Below are 18,770 nucleotides of genomic sequence, written 5' to 3' on the forward strand. Positions count from 1 at the left end.
TTTCTCCATTCATGTTGATTGCAATATTTTCTAGTTATAATAGTCTAGGTTGAAATTCGTGGTGTCTAAAAGGTTGCATTCTTTTGATGTTTTGTTCTGGAGATCTTGTGATTTGATTATTATCTGGAAGGAGGATTTTCTTTCCTGGTCCAATCTTATTTATGTTCTATGAGCTTCCCATATGCCTGTAAGCATCTCTTTCTTTAGGTTTGCAAAGTTTTCTTCTATGATTTTATTGAAAATATTTTCTTCACTTTTAAGCTGTGACTCTTCTCTTTCTTCTATTCCTATTATTTTTATGTTAGGTCTTTTCATGGTATCCCAAAATTCCTAGATGTTTCATGTCAGGAATGTTTTAGCTTTAACATTTTCTTTGACTGATATATCAATTTCATTTGTTGTACCTATCTTCTAAGCCTGAGATTCTCTCATCCATCTCATGTATTATGATGTTCCTGTTTTTGTTCCTAGGATATCTATCTCTGGAATTCCCTCACTTTGTATTTTCTTTATTGCTTCTATTTCTACTTTTAGGTATTGCACAGTTTTATTTATTTCTTTCACCTGTTTAATGGTATTTTCCTGTAAACTATTTAGGGACTTACTTGCTTCCTCTTTAAAAGACTTTATCATCTTTTAAAGAGTAGATATATGTTAGTGTTCCTGTGCTTTGGTTATGTTAGGCTATCCAGGGCTGGATGTAGAAGGGTATCTGTGCTCTGGATGTGTCATGTGAGATAGGAAAGCATGCCAGTAAGTTTGGTAAGGTTGAGCAGGTTGAGGCCCAGAGACTTGTGGGACACATGCTTGAGGTTTTTGTCACAACTCTGCCAGATTCCTGATCTGGGTCATGTGCCATGCTTCTGACATAAAAGATAAGTGTCCTATGGTCATGTAATCTCAAGACAGAGTTCTCCATGCAAATTAGGTACCTAGAGTCCTGGAAGGATTAGCCAATAAGCTTCCCAGACATACCTCTCTGAAAAAGATATTTAAACTCGGAAACACCCTGAGAAGTGGTGTATGGAATCATGCATCCATTTTTCACCATGACAGTAAACTATTTCAAATTATGTGTGCCTCTTTTTGTCAAGATCTGCCATGGGAAGCCATGAAAAAAGCACAGAGCTGCACTGTAATCTCCCATAGATGGCCTCGCTGCACTCCCAGCCAAAATGTCCAGTAAGCCTGATGCCATCAAGCCAAAGACAATCATCTCTCTTGGGTCAAGCTGAAGGTCCCCTTTTTCCCCTAAGAATAGATGCTGTCCTGTGGCTGTGAGCCCTCCTGAATCTATTCTCTGTTCTATGACTCCCAGCAGTGCCTAGATGTGCAAGAGTCTGAGAAACCCACAGACCAGGATTCACCATGGACTGGAACCCTAACGGAGCTCCGGATTTTCCAAATCTCAGACTGTGCTTTCTCGCCCCTGGAGCTGTGTTTTGGCACTTTCCTACAGCACAGTACCTGCCCTGTATTAGGATAAACACAGTAAAATTCCACCACAATCAAACTCCCAATGTTCTGTTTCCCAAGGCAGCCATGCACAGTGGCTGAGCGATGCAAGCTAACAACACTACAGTGTCATATATCCCTGGCTTTATTGATTGTGATTTTTTGACACCATTTAGCTATCTGGATGGCATTGGTTCCTGGATATTCCTGTTTTAATAGGTACTGGGAGAAAGTCAACTTGGTGTGGCAGACATTTGATGTATATCCTTGGGCTGTATGGTTTCAGATTTGCAGATCTATATGATTCAGGAGCTGCAAATATGATGAACGAGAGCAGAGGGTTTGCAGAGGAATGGATGTCTGCCTGGGATAGTAGGTTGCTCAGGGCAGCTTGTCATTCCTAGAGAACTCAGCAAGCAGGGAAGCTAAGTGTGGGAAGAGAACCTTGCCTATGTTGTTCAGCCTCTGTTGAGTCTAACAAATGTGAGCTAGAAAGATGAGGGGAAAATGGAACTACTTTGGGGATAGCAGGCTGCTTAGGGCAGCTTTGTTTGCTTGTTTTTCTTTTTTTTCTTTAAATTTGGTAAAATAAAGATAGGAAATAAAACAATGTTCAATAATTCTCCCCCTCTCTCTCTCTCTCTCTCTCTCTCTCTCTCTCTCTCTCTCTCTTTCTCTTTCTGCTGTGTATTTGTGTGTATGTATAGAGAAACAGACACCTAATTAATCTTCTTAATGTTTTGTAAGACTTCAAAACAAGTACATTTCCCTTCTAAATTATTTATTTAATTGTGTCTATGAACATGTCACATTTAGAGTAGATGCATTACTTTTGCTAAGCTCGGTTATACTGCTCAGCACAAAAAAGTATACTGTGGGATTTGCACAAATCTACAAATGATATTAAGTTTCTCTGTTGTATTCTTTTGAACATTTGAATATTTGCCTTTCTCTGACTTGCTGTTTCATACTTCAAACTCCCCAACTCATTCCTGCTTTAGCACAGTTGGGGCATGGCTTCTTGATTATGTTCTCCAGCTTTTTGGTGGTGCAGAATACAGACTTCTTTCTTACCTTGGTTGCATTGACTGATCATCATCTTCTGAGCCAGGGAGAACTTCTCAGCAGGAATCTTAATGTCCAGGTCACAATGAGCCACAATCATCCCATCACTGGTTTCCAAAATCTTATCGACCTGCAGACACCTTCATGTTTTTTGATTTTGCTGATGATCTTGATATTCTAGCCCCCTCTCCCAGGACCTTCATGCACATCAGCTACTTTGCAGATGAAAGACCCAAACATCATGTCTATACCCTACTGCACCCCAAACATCAGATTCTGGATGTCCTTTTCTGACAGGGAGGGATGTTTACAGCATCTCCAGGCAGATTCACCCCCTTCTTGCTGACCAATGATTCACCATTATCCAGCCCTTGTATTAGGTAGTCAACACCTTTCTCCATCACCTGTAGTTAAATAAGCCCATTGGCCACATAGATTATGCATTGCCAATGCCCTTAATGAGTTCAGTCCAGATCTCATGTCCCTTTGTGTCCAGAGCCATCTGGAAGGTATAAAATGGGATCAGAAACAAAGTTTTCTGTGGCTGCATGGACATTTTTGATGGTTTCTGTATGGTACTCATGGGTTCCATGAGAGAAATTCAGCCGAGCCACATTTATCCAGACTTAATTATCTTCTTCAGCATCTCCATAGATCTGGAAGCAGGGCCAATAGTACAAATGATGCCAGTGTTACGGGCCACAGTTGGTGTGGTGTCAATGTCCACGTGGCATATGTGTTCTAGGAAGGTGTTAGCCATGGTTGCATGGAGCTACTGGGTCTGAATGAAGGCAGTCCCTGCTTCACTGTGTTGTTTCACCATGGTTTCTGAGGTCCTTGTAAGTACTTGGTAGCCTGTTGTAACACTTAAGTCGGACATCTGCAGAGTCCGTAGATTTAAAATTTATTTAAGGTTATGAATTAGTCTTAAAATATTTTATTTTTATTGATGCATGTATGAACAAGTATTGGGGTGACTTTGGAGTCCACAAGATCTCCCTTGGAGCTACAGTTATATTTTTGCCAGCAAGTGTCACCTATTCAAACCCTATTATGAAATTTTCTAAAAGTTTGTCTCTGTATTGTAGCACGTGGCTGTAGGTTTGTTTATATGTATGCATATGCTTGCTGGTATGAATATGCACCTGTGTGGGTATTTTTAGAAGCCCAAATGTCAGTGCTATGTAACTTCCTCTATTACTCTGAACTTTATGTTTTGATATGGGATCTCTTTTATTTTTACTTTATTCACTTTAAATCCTGATCACTGTGTCCCCTCTCAGTCCTCCTTCCATTGTCTGTTCCCCATCCTTCTTCCCCTTTGCCTCTGAGAGAGTAGACCCTGCCTTGAATATCCCCCAATGCTAGCACATATAGTCTCTGCAGGGCTTACACATCCTCTCCCACTAAGGCTTGACAAGGTAGCCCAGCTAGAAGAATGTATTCTACAGAAAGACAACAACTTTAGGAATAGTCCAAGTTCTAGTTCAGGATGCACATGAAGACCAAGCTGCATATCTGCTGCATATAGCCCATTTATGCTCTTTGGTTGGTAGTTCAGCCTGAAAGCCCTCAAAGATCCAGGGTAGTTTATCCTGTTGGTCTCCCAGTGGTGTTCCTATCCTCTTTAGGCCCTCAATCCTTCCCTCATCTCTTCCTCAAGAATACCAAAGCTCCATCCAATGATTGGCTGTGGGTCTCCGATTATGTCCGAGTCAGCTGCTCGATGGAGTCTCTCAGAGGACAGCCATGGTAGGCTTCTGTCTGCAAGAATATCAAAGTATCATTAATAGTGCCAGACATTGGTGGTTGCCATTGGGATAGACTTCTAGTTGGGATGTTTATTACTTGGTTAATTCCTCAGTCTCTGGTCTATCCTCTTTCACTGTGTTTTTTGTAGATAGGATAAATTTTGGGTCAAAAAGTTTGTGACTGGTTTGGTAAAGTTAACTAGTTATGTCAATTGACCTGTATACATGGCTTCTACCTATCTTAAGCACCTTCCCAAATTTTCTCAAGTTGCTAAGGTTATACCTGTGTGCCACCATTGCTGTCTACTAAATAGGTGGTGGAGATCTGAAGTCAGGTAACTATATTTTGTACAGCAGTCACTTTACCATGAAAACCATCACTCCATTCTTGAAATTTTCATGTTTGCATGTATGCATGCCTGTGTTGCTGAAGTACATGTGTGTATACTTGTACCAATGCACACATTCATATGCACATGGAAGCCCAGTAACAACATTGGATGTCATTTGATAGGTGCCATCCACACTTTTTTTTTTCAGACAGAATTTCTCACTGGCCTGAGTTCAGAGCAATTAGTTTAAGGTATTGAAGAGGTGAAACCCAGGAATCTGCCTGTCACTGCCTCTCCCAAAGGAAGATTACAAGATTATAAAAACAACACATCATGTTTACTTTTAAAATTACTTTTAATAAAATTTATTTGCATAGTTCTTTTATTTCCTGAATATATGTTTGAGCACTCACTATATGTGTGTCGTGTCTACAGATCCCTGGAGATAGCAAAAAATAATAAAATCTGGACAGAAATCAATAAAATAGAGAAAGAAATAAAATAAAAAAAGGTATGACTGGCAACATTAGCTAGCACTCGCTCAACTCTGTCTAACAGGAAAGTAGTGGACTACAAGAGGCTGAACTGCATCTGCCTCTATTTCCAACAGACTCACATTCAACTTTTGCTCAAAAAATAGCCAGGAAAATTTCATTAGTCATTTTTTAAAATGTTAATATATAGTTGTAGAAAAAAAGGAACCTGAACTTTAGTAACTAAGGTGGAACAATCCAAAGTAGTGGCAGGAGCAGCAGGAGAAGAGATTTAATTTAGCTGATTTTCTGTGGTTGTTCTCTAGTCTGATGATGATGGAAGCTGTACATTTTTTAAAGGAACTGAGAAACTGCTGGAGGTTTGGTTTCCAGACAGCCGTTCAATGCAAGTCAGGGATCTCGGGATATTTGCACCATCCCAAGATCTGAGTGGGATATCCTTTTGAAGGATGTGCAGTGCTCATTCATAAGTATGACAAAGACTAACAAGCAGGAAGCTTATGTATTCAGTGAAAGTAGCATGTTTGTCTCCAAGAGATATTTCATTTTGAAGACATGTGGTACCACACTCTTACTGAAAGCACTGGTTCCCCAGTTGAAGCTTGCTAGGGATTACAGTGGGTTTGGTTCAATTTAAAGCTTCTTTTATTCTAGTAAAAGCTTCTTTTATTCTTCTTTTATTCTTTTATTCTATTTCATGAAGCCTTCTCACCAAGGGTATCCAGACCAGAATTTCCAGGAAGAAATTGAAGTTTCTTAGTGCATTTTTTTTTTCAAATAGAGTAGCATATTGTATGGGACATATGAATTCTGACTGTTGGTACTTGTATACTTTGGGTTTCCCAGAGAACCAAGTAATCAGCCAGTCAGCCAGATGAAACCCTGGAAATTCTGATGAGTGAACTTGACCCAGCAGTTATGGACCAGTTCTACATGAAAGATGGTATTACTGCAAAGGATGTCACTTGTAAGAGTGGAATTTGTGACCTGATACCAGGTTCTGTCATTGATGCCACACTGTTCAATCCCTGTGGCTATTTGATAAATTGAATTAAATCAGGTGGAACATATTGGACAATTCACATCACTCTAGAATCAGAATTTACTTACATTAACTTTGAAAGAAACCTAAGTCAGACCTGATTAGGAAAGTTCTGGATTCAAACCAGGAAAATTTATGACCATCCTGTTTTTAAATCAGAGTTCTAAATGCTTCACAGTGCTTTTTTCACCCTAAAACACTGATAGTTTTAAATCTCTTGATTGCCAGAGTGCTATGTCAATGATTACAATTTTGTTTTTACCAGTTTTGCTAAGAAACAGCAACAAGAGCAGAATTGATTAGAAAAAAATGATCAAAAAAAAAAAACCCCACAAAAAGCAAAGACTCACAGGAGGTGGTGGTTGCTTTCTAGATGTTGATCCTGGGGCCATGCTGACTATGACCACTACCATGTAGTTGACAAAAGTCCTAGGTATAATGTTAGTGTAATCATTTTGAAATGTATGCATTATTATATCAATAAGTTAGATACATTGCATGAATGTTGTCTTCTGTGTTTAGGTATTTATGCCACTCTTGCTGTGAAACTGAAGTGCGTATAGAAAAGAACTTTGACTGTATTGAATGATTCAATTTGGTTTATGCACAACATAATATTTCTGCAGGCTTCATCCAAAATGCCCCATAGACAAGACTTTCGTCCCCATTAGGTGCAGCCTCAGCTGACCATCTGTGTCTGTTCTATTAAATTGCTGCCAGAGTTTTACATCCAGTTACCTGTACTTTCTAAAACATATTCTCTATTAATGTTATTCAATGCCAATTTTTGCTTCATACCCGTGTTTTGTGCAATGGCAGTTTAAGTTTTTCTTCTACAAGTTGAGTCTTTGTAAAACAAAAACAAAACAAAAACAAAAAAAACAAAAAGACAAAAAGAAAAACAAAAAAAAAGCAACTTGCTTGTTTTGTGTTCTACTGTTTTTTAATAGTTGCTCTTGTATTTATATTCTTTTTTTTTTCATCACCCTGATGAAGCAGTATACTGTTACACTATGGACTTATACTATAATCTTACACTCCAGATGAAACTTTGCAGATGATTCCTTGCTTAATTTTTTCCCTAAGATATAAGAATGTAGCCTTCTTATTGAGATGAACTTCTGAGGAAGATAAATGACAAAATGTATCAGTCTCTGGGGTGATGAGCAAGGAGAATCCATTAAAAAGAAAACTGAAAATAATAGGCTATGTAGTGCACTTTAATTAGCATTAATGGAGTGCTTACCATACCTTCACTAACTTACTAAGTAGCAATAGGAATGTCCACTATGTCAAAGCAGAAATTTAATCCTAAACATTTTGACCTCAGTAAGTGCTGCCATTGCTACCAATTTTTACTAAAGGAAATTTTGATTCAAAGGAGAATCTGTGCTTTTCATCTGTTCTGACATCGCCTGATCTCTGTGGTCTTTATTTCACCATAGTGTTCAGATAATCAAATGAATGGCTGACCAGAGGGAGGACTCTCCAGGTTACTCAGCCAGGTAAGGAATATGTGAATGCATGAAATGGCACAATATTCTGAATCTATTTAGTGGCCCTATAAATATGGGCTTTCAAGAGTTAGCATGTTAGTGGCATTTGCAAATACTGTGGGATTTAAATAGAAAAGAACAAAGTGGACTAGCATCCCTATTTATTGCCCTCCTGCTAGTGTTTTCTTGGTAGATTATGGACTGACACAGTGATGTTTTGTTCCTTCCATATTTATAACAAGACATTTTGTTTTAGCATTTCTAAATGGAGAATCTACTTGGTTTGCAATCAAGTGGTTGGAACACTGAATTTTTACTTTATATGTGGTATTGATTGAATGCTTCACTGAGGAAGCTTTCAGTCAGCTTCATCAGTCTGATTCTGTAATGAGCACAACACCTATTTTGAATTGGAGGATCAGTGCTTATTTGAGCTGGATTTTATAACCCAATAGATTTTGGCTTGAGGTCTGATTCTCCCGTTTTATGAAATTAATTCTAATGTTGAATTCTAATGTTGAAAATTGCATAGGTTTGTGTGGGATAAAGCCTAGAAAAGAAACTACATGTGGACTAGTGATGTACTGTAATTACAGGTGGGAAAATTTTGGTAACATAATTTCTCTTTGTAGGTGTTGGAATTTTAATCAGCTGAAATGTGTTTCTGTACCACAATGTAAGCTTCAATAAAAGTTTGCTTAACTGTCTAGTAAAAAAAAAGAAAGAAAGAAACAAGCAAACAAACAAAATACAAAGAATCACTGAAACTTAGAGAAAATTAATAAGCTCAATAAACCTTTATTTACATTCACTAAAAAAAGGACAGATATTTAATTTAACCAAATTATGAAAAGGAACATAAAACAACAAACACAGGGAAATTCAGAGAATCATAAGTATGTACTTTAAATACTTGTACTCCACCAAATTGAAAAAATCTAAAAGAAATGAATAATTTTCCCAATAGGAACCACTTTCCAAATTTAAATCAAAGCCAGATACACAATTTAAACAGACCTATAATCCCAAGTGAAACAGAAGCATTGTCTTTTCACCAAACCAAGCCCAGGACCAGAAGATTTTAGCACAGAATTCTATCAAGCTTTCAAAGAAGTGTTAAAGTCACTATTCTTCAAATTATTCCACAAAACAAGACTCAAAGGACCATTGCCTAATTCATTTTAAGAGGCCACAGATACTAAGATGCTCAAACTGCATAAAGGCAAAACAAAGAAAGAACATTACAGATCCATTTCATTCATGAAAATATATGCAAAAATACTTGATAAAATACTTGCAAACTGAATCCAAGAACGCATCAAAAAGTTCATCCACTGTAATCTAGCTGGCTTCATTCAAGACATGCAGCAAGGTTCAACATACAAAAATTGATAAATGGAACCCACCATAAAGATAGACTGAAAGACAAAAAAGACACAATCATCTCAGTAGATGCAGAAAAGGCCCTTCATGATAAAATACTGGTGAGTTTAAGGATACAAAGCATATATACCTTAACATAAAAGGCAGTTTATAGCAAACCCACAGCCAACATCAACTTAAATGGAGAAAAATTCAAAGCAATTCCACTAAAATAAACACAAGGAGGCTATTCTCTCAATATCTATTCAATATGGTGCTGAAAGTCTTAGCTAAAACAATAAGAGAAAAAGACAATCAAATAAATACAGATTGGAAAGGAAGAAGTATTTTGCTTTGCAGAAGATACATATAAAAGTGATTTAATAAATTTCACTATGAAATCCCTAAAGCTGAAAGAACATATTCATCAAAGTAGCTAGATACACAATTAATTCACAAAAATCAATAGCCCACCTGCATTCAAATGACAAATTAACTGATAAACAATATCAAGGAAACAATAGCCTTTAAATTGATGTAACTTAATCAAGCAAGTGAAAAATTTGTATAGTTAAGTAATTAAAGAAAAATATTAAAGAAGATATCAGAAAATGAACAGACTTCTCTTGCTCATGGATTAGTACACTTAATAGGAAAAATAGGCATCATCCATCCCAAAGCTACCTATAGAATCGGTACAATTCCCATCAAAGTTTCAACATAATTTTTCACATACCCTAAAAGGGTAATTTGAACTTTGTATGGAAAAAAGACACAATACAACAAAACAAAACAAAACAAAACAAAATGAAACAAAAAAGCAAACAAAAATAGGATAACTAAAGTAATCCTGAACAATAAAAGAACTGCTGGAAGTATCATTTTTCTAAATTTCAAGTTGTACTGTAATGCTATAATAATAAAAGCAGCATAGAACTGGCATAAAAAAAGACACCTTGATCAATGTGTTCAAATTGAAGACAATGACATAAATCTATGGACACCTGAACACCTGAGCTTTTTATATATAATGAAACCAGAAAAAAGAAAAGATAGCATATTCAAGTCATAGTGGAGATTAAACTGAATGCCTGGATATAGAGAAATCCAAATAGATCCGTTCTTAATTACAATACTTGACATAGATCAAGACCTGAATATAAAGTAATACACTGAAAGAAGTAGAAGAGAAATTGAGAAATAACTTTGAACTCAGAAAGAGACTTTCTGAACAGAATAATGTTATCATAGGCACTAAGATTAACCTTTAATAAGTGAGATGTTAGGATACTGAGCAAATTGTGCATGGTGGAAGACACCATCATTCAGATAAAGTGGCAGGCTATAAAATGGAAATATATTTTTACCAACTATCAATCTGATAAAAGGCTAATATACAAAATATATAAAGATTTCAAGGAAAGAGAAATCAAGAAAAAAAAAACAAAGAATTTACAAATGGCACAGAAATATAAACAGAATTCTCAACAGAGGAAACCCAAATGGCTGAAACACAAATTAAAATGTATGTTCAGCATCCTTGTTTACCATGGAAATGGAAACCAAAACTACTTTGAGATTTCATGTTACACTCAACCAAATGGTTAATAACAATAAAACAATGACAGCTCATGCTGGCAAGGATGTGGAGTAAGAGGGATCTCATACATTGTTGGTGTGAGTGCAAACATATACTATAGCAATAAATGTGGTAGTTCCTCAGGAAGACGGGAATTGATACGCCATAATATCTAGATATACCACTCTTAGTCATATACCCAAAGGATGTTTCATCTACCGCAAAGATACTTGCTTGAAATTATTGATAGCTGTTCTTCTCATAATTGGCAGAAATTTGAAACAAACTAAATGTATCTCTACTTTTACACTTTAAAAATTAGGAAATTTGCAGACAAATGAATGGAACTAAAGTAAGTCATGCTGTGTGAGGTATCTCAGTCACATTAAGACAAATATGGTATTTAATTTACTTACATGTATATGTTTTTGCTTATTCATTGATAGGTAAGCTACAATCTGTAGAACTACAGAGCATATATTTGCTAGATAATTTTTTGTTAACTGACAAAAGTTGAAGCCTTCTGAAATTAGTGAATCTCAATTAAGAAATTTTTCTCATGATATCAGGCTGTAAGCAAACCTATTGAACATTTTCTTAATTAGATCTTGTTTGGGTATGGTATGTGGATTGAGCAGTCTCTGGGTTGAGAGATCCTTGTTTCTTTAAGAAAGCAATTGAGAAAGCCATGTGGAATGAGCCCATAACTGAAACCCCTCCATAGTCCTTGTATTAGTAACTGCTCCCAGGTTCTAGCCCAGTGAGTTCTTGTACTGACTTTCTTCAATGGTAAACAGTGAGATTGAAGTACAAACCAAAAAAAGATATTTCCATTTAAAGTTATATTAGTCATGGTGTCTCATCATAGCAGTAATACCCTAAGAGAGTAGGTAGAGAGTAAGTAGATAGAGGAAACAGATAAACCTCATTAGTAAATGGAAATGAAATAGATAGGTTGGGATGGCTGGAATGGCAGGATCAATGAGAGTAAAAGTGTAGAGAGGATTGAGGGAGAGAATACTGGATAAGTTGGCAAAAATTAAGGGACATTTGAGAAGTAATATGTAAATCTAATACACTAGAAGCTTTTTAAATATGAAATGATCTAAATGAAATCATGAAATAATAGGTAGGAGACAGAGTCTTAACTGGCTACCTCTTATAACTAAACAAAGCTTCTAATCTTGGGATTTGGTTGCATCAAATTGAGCAGTTTGTTAAAGGGGGTCGGTCTTGTTGGCATCCTCAAATAATCCAATCTGTTGCCAGTGTCCACATGTTGCTCTCCACAAATGGATTTCCATCCCCTATTGCTGAAGACAACACTTAACCAACTCTTTAAACATGAACAAGTGGACCTAGTGCCTATATAGAGCCTTATAATACAGCATCTTTGGTAGAGCTACCAAAGAAGGAATATGAACACCAAGTCAAACACAAAACCTTTGATCTAAAATGATATCCTGCTTACAAGATATGCTATGGCAACGGTGGCACAAAACTTGTGGAAGTAACCAATCAATATCTCACTTAACTGAATACATATTCCATGCCATATAACTGAAGGCTAACATTGCTTGAGTGACCAATAACCAGAAATTAGGTACCCCAGATTCTTAGGGAAACAACAAATACTACTGGTCTAACAAAATACAGCAAAGCAAGCAAGCAAGCAAACAAACAACAACAACAACAAAACAAACAAACAAACAAAACAAAAACCATAGTGATATAATGATTCCTAATGATATTTTGCATCACTCACAGATCATGTTCTTGTCCATCCATCATCAGAAAAGCTTCCTTCTTCAAAAGATGAGAACAAATACAGAAATTCACAGCCAGACATTATGCAGAGAGTGAGAGAACATGAAAAACTCAGACTTAAATGAAAAATTTCTATCATATGCCTCTTATCAGTTCAGGAAACTCTACAGACTAGAAGTCAGAAGTAGTCTAAGAGCTAAAGAAGATGAAGGACTCCAGGAAAACCAAGGCCTTCTAAATCAACATGAGTAAATCTTATTTGAACTTGCAGACACTGAGGTAGCATGCACAGGGCCTGAGTAGATCAGCATCAGGTCCTTTTGTGTTTATTTGATGGCTTCTGGTTTACAGTTTTTATGGAAATAGAAGAATTTGCAAGTGTGTGTGTCTCTGATTTTTGTGCCTACTCTTGATCTTCTTTTCCTTCTTTTGTTTCTTTTTTCCAAATTTGATGTGTTAATTTTTATTTTATCAGAATATATTTATATTTCTATACTGTCTCTTGTAGTTTAATAACATCTCTTAGAAACTTTTTATTTCTAATGAGTGACAGAAAGGAAGATGGGATGGGAGTAGTGACAGGGGAAATGTAATTAGGATATATTATGTGAGAAAAGAGTTTGATTTTAACAATACCAAAAGCAAACATTCAAACAGCACACTCTTCAGGTAATATTGTAGTTTTAAATTGTAAATTTAGAGGTATATGAATTACATCTGAATAAATTTTAAAAGGCAGTTGATATCATTAAATTAAATGAATAGAAATTTCTCTCAGACCTTATTGTATGAAAATAATAATTGATTAAGTAACTTAAATCTGGCTATTTAAACTACATTGATTCCAGTCATACAAAAACACATAAAATTAAAAGCTAACCTAATTTTAGAAACTGCTCAGATTTAAACAGATATTGAAGTGTTTTTGTTTGTTTGTTCATTTGTTTGTTTTTTGTTTTTTATCACAGCAGAATAGAGTAGGAAGAAAGAGGCCTTAAAAGGGTACTTAGAAAGATTATAGTGAGGGCTTCTGTTACTAAAGAAGGAATGGGGAGGAGCAAGTGATTACTTTAGGTTGATCTTACTCTAAATTTTTACTCTAGCTTGTCCTTAAAATCTGCCATTGCTCTGTAATGTCAATGATTTGGAGATACATTTTTTTCCCAAAGTAATTTCAAAGAATACCAGTGAGAAAGAAAAGAGTTATTTCTTAGAACCCTAAATAACTTGTCTCATTATAAACTTCAGGCCATCTCCAAGACTGTAGGCATGCAATATAAAACTTAGATGATATTTGTGATCATGGCAAGTACTTACATGTCTAGAAATAACATGTTTGGAAACTGTTGTAAATTTAAGTAACTGGAATTACTAGAATTTACTAAGTTTCCCCAGTAAAATATATCATCAAAATTTTGTAAAATACACAGTTGTGATATCAACCACCATGATAACCTTAGTTCATAATTTGACTCTTAAAACACTGTAGGTTTATCTAGATCAACCTGAATTTAAAGGCTGTCTGCAGTTAAAAGTAAATTCCATTGTTTAGTTTGAATCAAATTTTTGAAACTGTAGGACTCATATAGAAGCAAGACTGAGACAGATAGATGTAAAAACTATATGTTGTGCACATCAGTTTTTGTAATACGTTAGAAAAAGAACAAAATTTTTACTTCTCAAAACTTAAATTAATAGTTTTGTTTCACTTAGGGGCATTTTATAAAATAAAACCAAGATTTATGGCTTGATTTATGTTAACACATTGTTGATTTTTCAGAAGAAAGAATCTCAAGTGTCGAAATCATCATATACTCAACACCCTGAACTCATGCACACACACACACACACACACACACAAACACTACACACGTCACATCACATCATACCAGACTTATCTATGAACAAACATATGGAAAGTTTTCTTGATTGATGATTAATGAGGATTGGCATAACTCACTGTATGTGATACCACCCCAACCCAGGTGGTCCTATGTTGTATAATAAAGAAGGCAGAAGGAGCCATCAGTAATCTAATAAGCAGCATTGCCTTGTAGTCTGTTTTTATTCCTAATTATAGGTTTCTGGCATCAGTTCCTGACCTGTTTTCATTCAGTGGTGCACTGTTTACTGGAAGAGTAAGATGGATTAACCCTTCATATATCAATATTTTGGGCATGATGTTTTATCACACAAATAAAAATGTAGCTAAGATAGAAATTGATATTAAAGCCTTGTCATCTTAGTGAGTTAAGTCTCCATTAAAGTGGCATTCTTATGGTAAGTGGCATAAGAATAATGTCTATCTTTTTCTTGAAGTGAAAATATATGTATGTTATATAATCTACAATAATGAAGATCTTAACAGTATGATATTAATAAGGTTGTAAATCTTGTAGCATTCTGCAATATAGAGTAATAGGTCCAATAAAATCCAAAGACAGTGAAAAATTGTGATTGGTTGTTCGGGTAAGATTTTTAGTTTTCCAGGATATTTAATCCTTGATTGACTTTGGGTTACTACTTTCATTGACAGTTACAAAAAAGACAATTTATAACCATACCATAAAATTCTTGATAAAACTTAAAGTCAAAATTAAGATTTAGAAATCGAGATCCTTTCATTAAGTAGACATGATTTCGTACTTGCATGTTGTTCTGGCTGTTATATCGACAAATTGATAAAGCCTAGAATTACATGGTACGAGAAATCTATGATTAAATAATAAACAGCTTCACTTAGATTGGTCTAGGTTCAAGCCGGGAGCAAACCACTAAGTATAATTTCTCCAAAGTTTCTGCATTAAGCTTCTGCTTGTGTTCCTGCCTTGACTGCCTTCAACTGTGGAAAGTGACTGTGAAGTTAGGTTTAATAAATTCTTTTTTTAAGTTACTTTTGGTCAGAGTATTTTATCAGAGGAACATAAAGCAAACATGAGGATATTTATTACTATTAAGCAAGATATTTTAATATAATATTATAGAGAAAAGGGGGCATAACTCTTTTCCTGTCAAAGAGCAAAAGGAAATAGAGGAAGTGATTAAATAAATTCCAAGATACATTAATTTTCATTTTAAAAATACATTTGCTGAGAAAAATGTCAAATGATATTTAGTAAATATGGAAATTCTTCTTTGTATTAAAATGAGAATTTACTAATGTACAGAAGTAGAGTTATACTTTGTCAAACTGAATTACTAGGAAGATAAAATATATGGAAATCTATGAGTTTTCCAAGTGAAATTACAAAACAAGAGAATTCTTAAAAAAATTAAAATTTCTCTACATTAGCATTTCAAATTCATTCAAATTTAAATAACACAAAATAATAATGACAGATAATAGAAAATTATTTTCTACATACCACAAAAGATAAAAATCATACTGAAAACTTATAGAACTTTGTTAATTTATTTCCATTAGAAAAAAAAACTGCATAAAGATGGAATTTCCTTTCAGGGACAGAAAATACAAATAAGCAGCCTAATTTTTAAACATTGGGAACACTTTTCTGGGTGTAGTTGTTTACAACTTTAATCCCAGCAGTCCAGAAGCAGGTAGATCTCTCAGTAGAAGGCCAGCCTAGTCTACTAAGTGAGTTTCAGGACAGCCAACGCTACATAGAGTGATCTTGTCTCAACAAAACCAAAGCAAACAAAGAAACAAAACAACTACAACAAAACAAACTAAAAAACAACAAATCAGCCAGTCAAACAAACAAACAAAACATTTTAAACACTTGAATACATGCTTAAATTGAAATGAAATCTGGACTTAACTATTAAAGATACATTTAAAGTATAAAATAAACAAGATTATACTTTTAATATAAACCCAGAATGCTTTAGTAGCAGAAAATATTTGACCACAAGTCCAATGAGATTACCATTTTTCAGTGACCAACTATAATTTGATAGAAAAGCAGAATATATACCTTGTATTGTCAAATTATACCAAACCTTAACACAGGGGAGCCTGTGTTCCCTACTACTGGTGAATCTAGTGACGATATCTTGGTAAGTTGACATGTTCTAAAATTGTATTCTAAATATTTTTGTTTATACTAAAGATAGTGTTCCTGTCATCCTGCATCAAAGAACATTTTCAACATAGAAGGAGATGGTTAGTGGAGAGACTTGTCACTAGTCAGAGTACTGAGAATAAGTAACTGTTGGCTGCTCAATCCTGACTTGGAAGTCAGCATGCTCCTCCTTAGGTCCAGAGAACACTGCAGGCAAGAGCTAGAAAATTATGGAAGCTAGATTATAGGAAAGAATTGTGTGAACTTAAGCTGTTTTCTGCACAAGACATGGCCATTGCAGTATAAACAAATAGTCACAGTGCCTACCTGAGTAAAATCTGTTGAAAGTATGAACAGAATGTAGGTCAGGTCAATGTGGGAGGAAGAATTCTGTTGGAGTGAGAACTTGATGAGTGTTTATAACAGGATACTTATGATCAGAGTGTGTTGTGAACAAAAGGTATAATTTAAATATATATAGCATTGGCTCATGAATTACCAACTCTAGCTGAAATGCTATTAGCATTTGATGGCTGCTGGGAAAGAGGAGTAAATTTTCTTTTGGGATCTTTCTACTGAAAACTGGCCCATGGTTCAGCAGATCATCCTCTATCCGCACACATACAGGAAAGACTAAGTAAGCTCAGTAGTTTCAGAAAAGCACAAAATAGGCTCAGTGATTTTAGAAAAAAAAAAAAGAGAGAGAACAGAAAAAGCCTAGAGAGAAAAGTGCTAGGAAAGAGAGGAAAAGTATTAAAGTGGGAACGGGGATAGGGTTATGCATGTTTGGCATTGAAAATAAAAGCAAGCCACATTTAAATATTTTATAATTATAAATATTATAATATTATTATAATACTATAATATTATAAATATTTTAAATTACAAATATATTATTAGAAATATTTTAAAATTTTATAAATATAAATATTTTAGAATATTATAGATATTATATATATAGAATTATAAGTGGTAGACATTTTTGACTTTTTAAATGGTTTTGACCTTTGTTTTGATGACATATAAAATAAGCTGATTTTGTACAATATGGAAAAAAAGCTCTAATACTAGTTTTTTGTTTGTTTGTTTGTTTATAAACAACTTTATACCGATGTCATTTATTCTTTAAAATTCTGTCATATATAGTGTAGAGTTAAATAATTGCTTGAGCATTCATTGATATGTACAATTGTCATCACAGTTAGTTTCAGTAAATTTTGCCATCCCTCAAATAAGTCATCACGTTTTTCATCATTTCTTATATTCATTTCCAGAAACAAAAGCAAAGCAAAACAAATTAAACAACAAAAGAAGCAAAATTAAAGCAAGCAAACAATCAAAAACATCTATTGATCTAGTTCCTGTGTACTTTTAGTTGCTTTTTATTTAGTATGATATGAATTAAATACTATGTGGTCTTTGGCTTTTGTCTTCTTTCACTTAGCATATTCTCTGGCTCAACTCTCTTGCATTTATCATTAATGTTTCTCTTAATGATTGGAAAATGTTACTCCACCTGATAGGCTCTGTTTATACATTTATCTGTTGCTACGTATTTTAAACATATCATCTCATTCCATGCTAAACAAAGTCCTAAAGAAGTTTTCTATTTCAATCATTGAAAATTGTGGAAACTTGACCTGGTATAATAGATTAGGTAGTAGTTACTAGATTTGCATGCATGTTGCCTATCTGTAGATGTTATGCTCTGAAATAATATACTTCATTACCTTTATTATAGATTAGGCACTAATTATACATGTCGAACTAAGAGGACTAAATATGCAACATATACTAATTATTTGACTATTTATAAAAGTAAAACATTTTACCATGATAGTAATGCCAAATATGCAAAGTTCTTCAATATCATGATTATAATTTAACTAAAAATAATTCTCAGACAATTAATGACATATGAGATAGAACATATCCTTCTAAAGAATGATTATGGAGTGTCTAGCTCTACACAGATGTTTCTTATTTGTTAAATAGGCTTAATTATTATGTTCTATAGAGGAATTTTATCCAGCTACTGGGATCAGATCCAAAGATACAGCTGGAATCCAGACATGTCATTCTTTTTTAATCCCAAACAATGTAGAAAATGTCAGTTTATTAAAAACCACATCCACATTTGATAGTGAAATCTAATTTAGGGACAGACAAAGTGACTAATCAGAGAAAGATTTGACAGAGTAAGTCAGAGATAGGATATGGCCAAGTCTCATGAGAACAACAGAGGAAAGAGGCAACTTGAATAATGCAGGGAGACACCCAGAGGAGAAAGAGAAGCAGTTTAGTTGAATGAAGTTCAATTTGTTGCAGTTTAAAGTAGAGTAGGGTAGAGTAGAGTAGAGTAGAGTAGAGTAGAGTAGAGTAGAGTAGAGTAGAGTAGAGTAGAG

The 18,770-nt window shown here is 34.7% G+C and overlaps 2 pseudogenes; one reads left to right on the forward strand and one right to left on the reverse strand.

Annotated features, from left to right (window-relative positions):
- Positions 1-2,427: 2,427 nt before the first annotated feature.
- LOC114619253 lies at positions 2,428-3,349 on the reverse strand (annotated as a pseudogene).
- A 2,083-nt stretch (positions 3,350-5,432) lies between these two features.
- Positions 5,433-6,438, forward strand: LOC114619321 (annotated as a pseudogene).
- Positions 6,439-18,770: the final 12,332 nt, after the last annotated feature.

This window comes from Grammomys surdaster, unplaced genomic scaffold (genome assembly GCF_004785775.1).
Source record: "Grammomys surdaster isolate TR1022 unplaced genomic scaffold, NIH_TR_1.0 149, whole genome shotgun sequence".
Lineage (NCBI taxonomy): Eukaryota > Metazoa > Chordata > Mammalia > Rodentia > Muridae > Grammomys > Grammomys surdaster.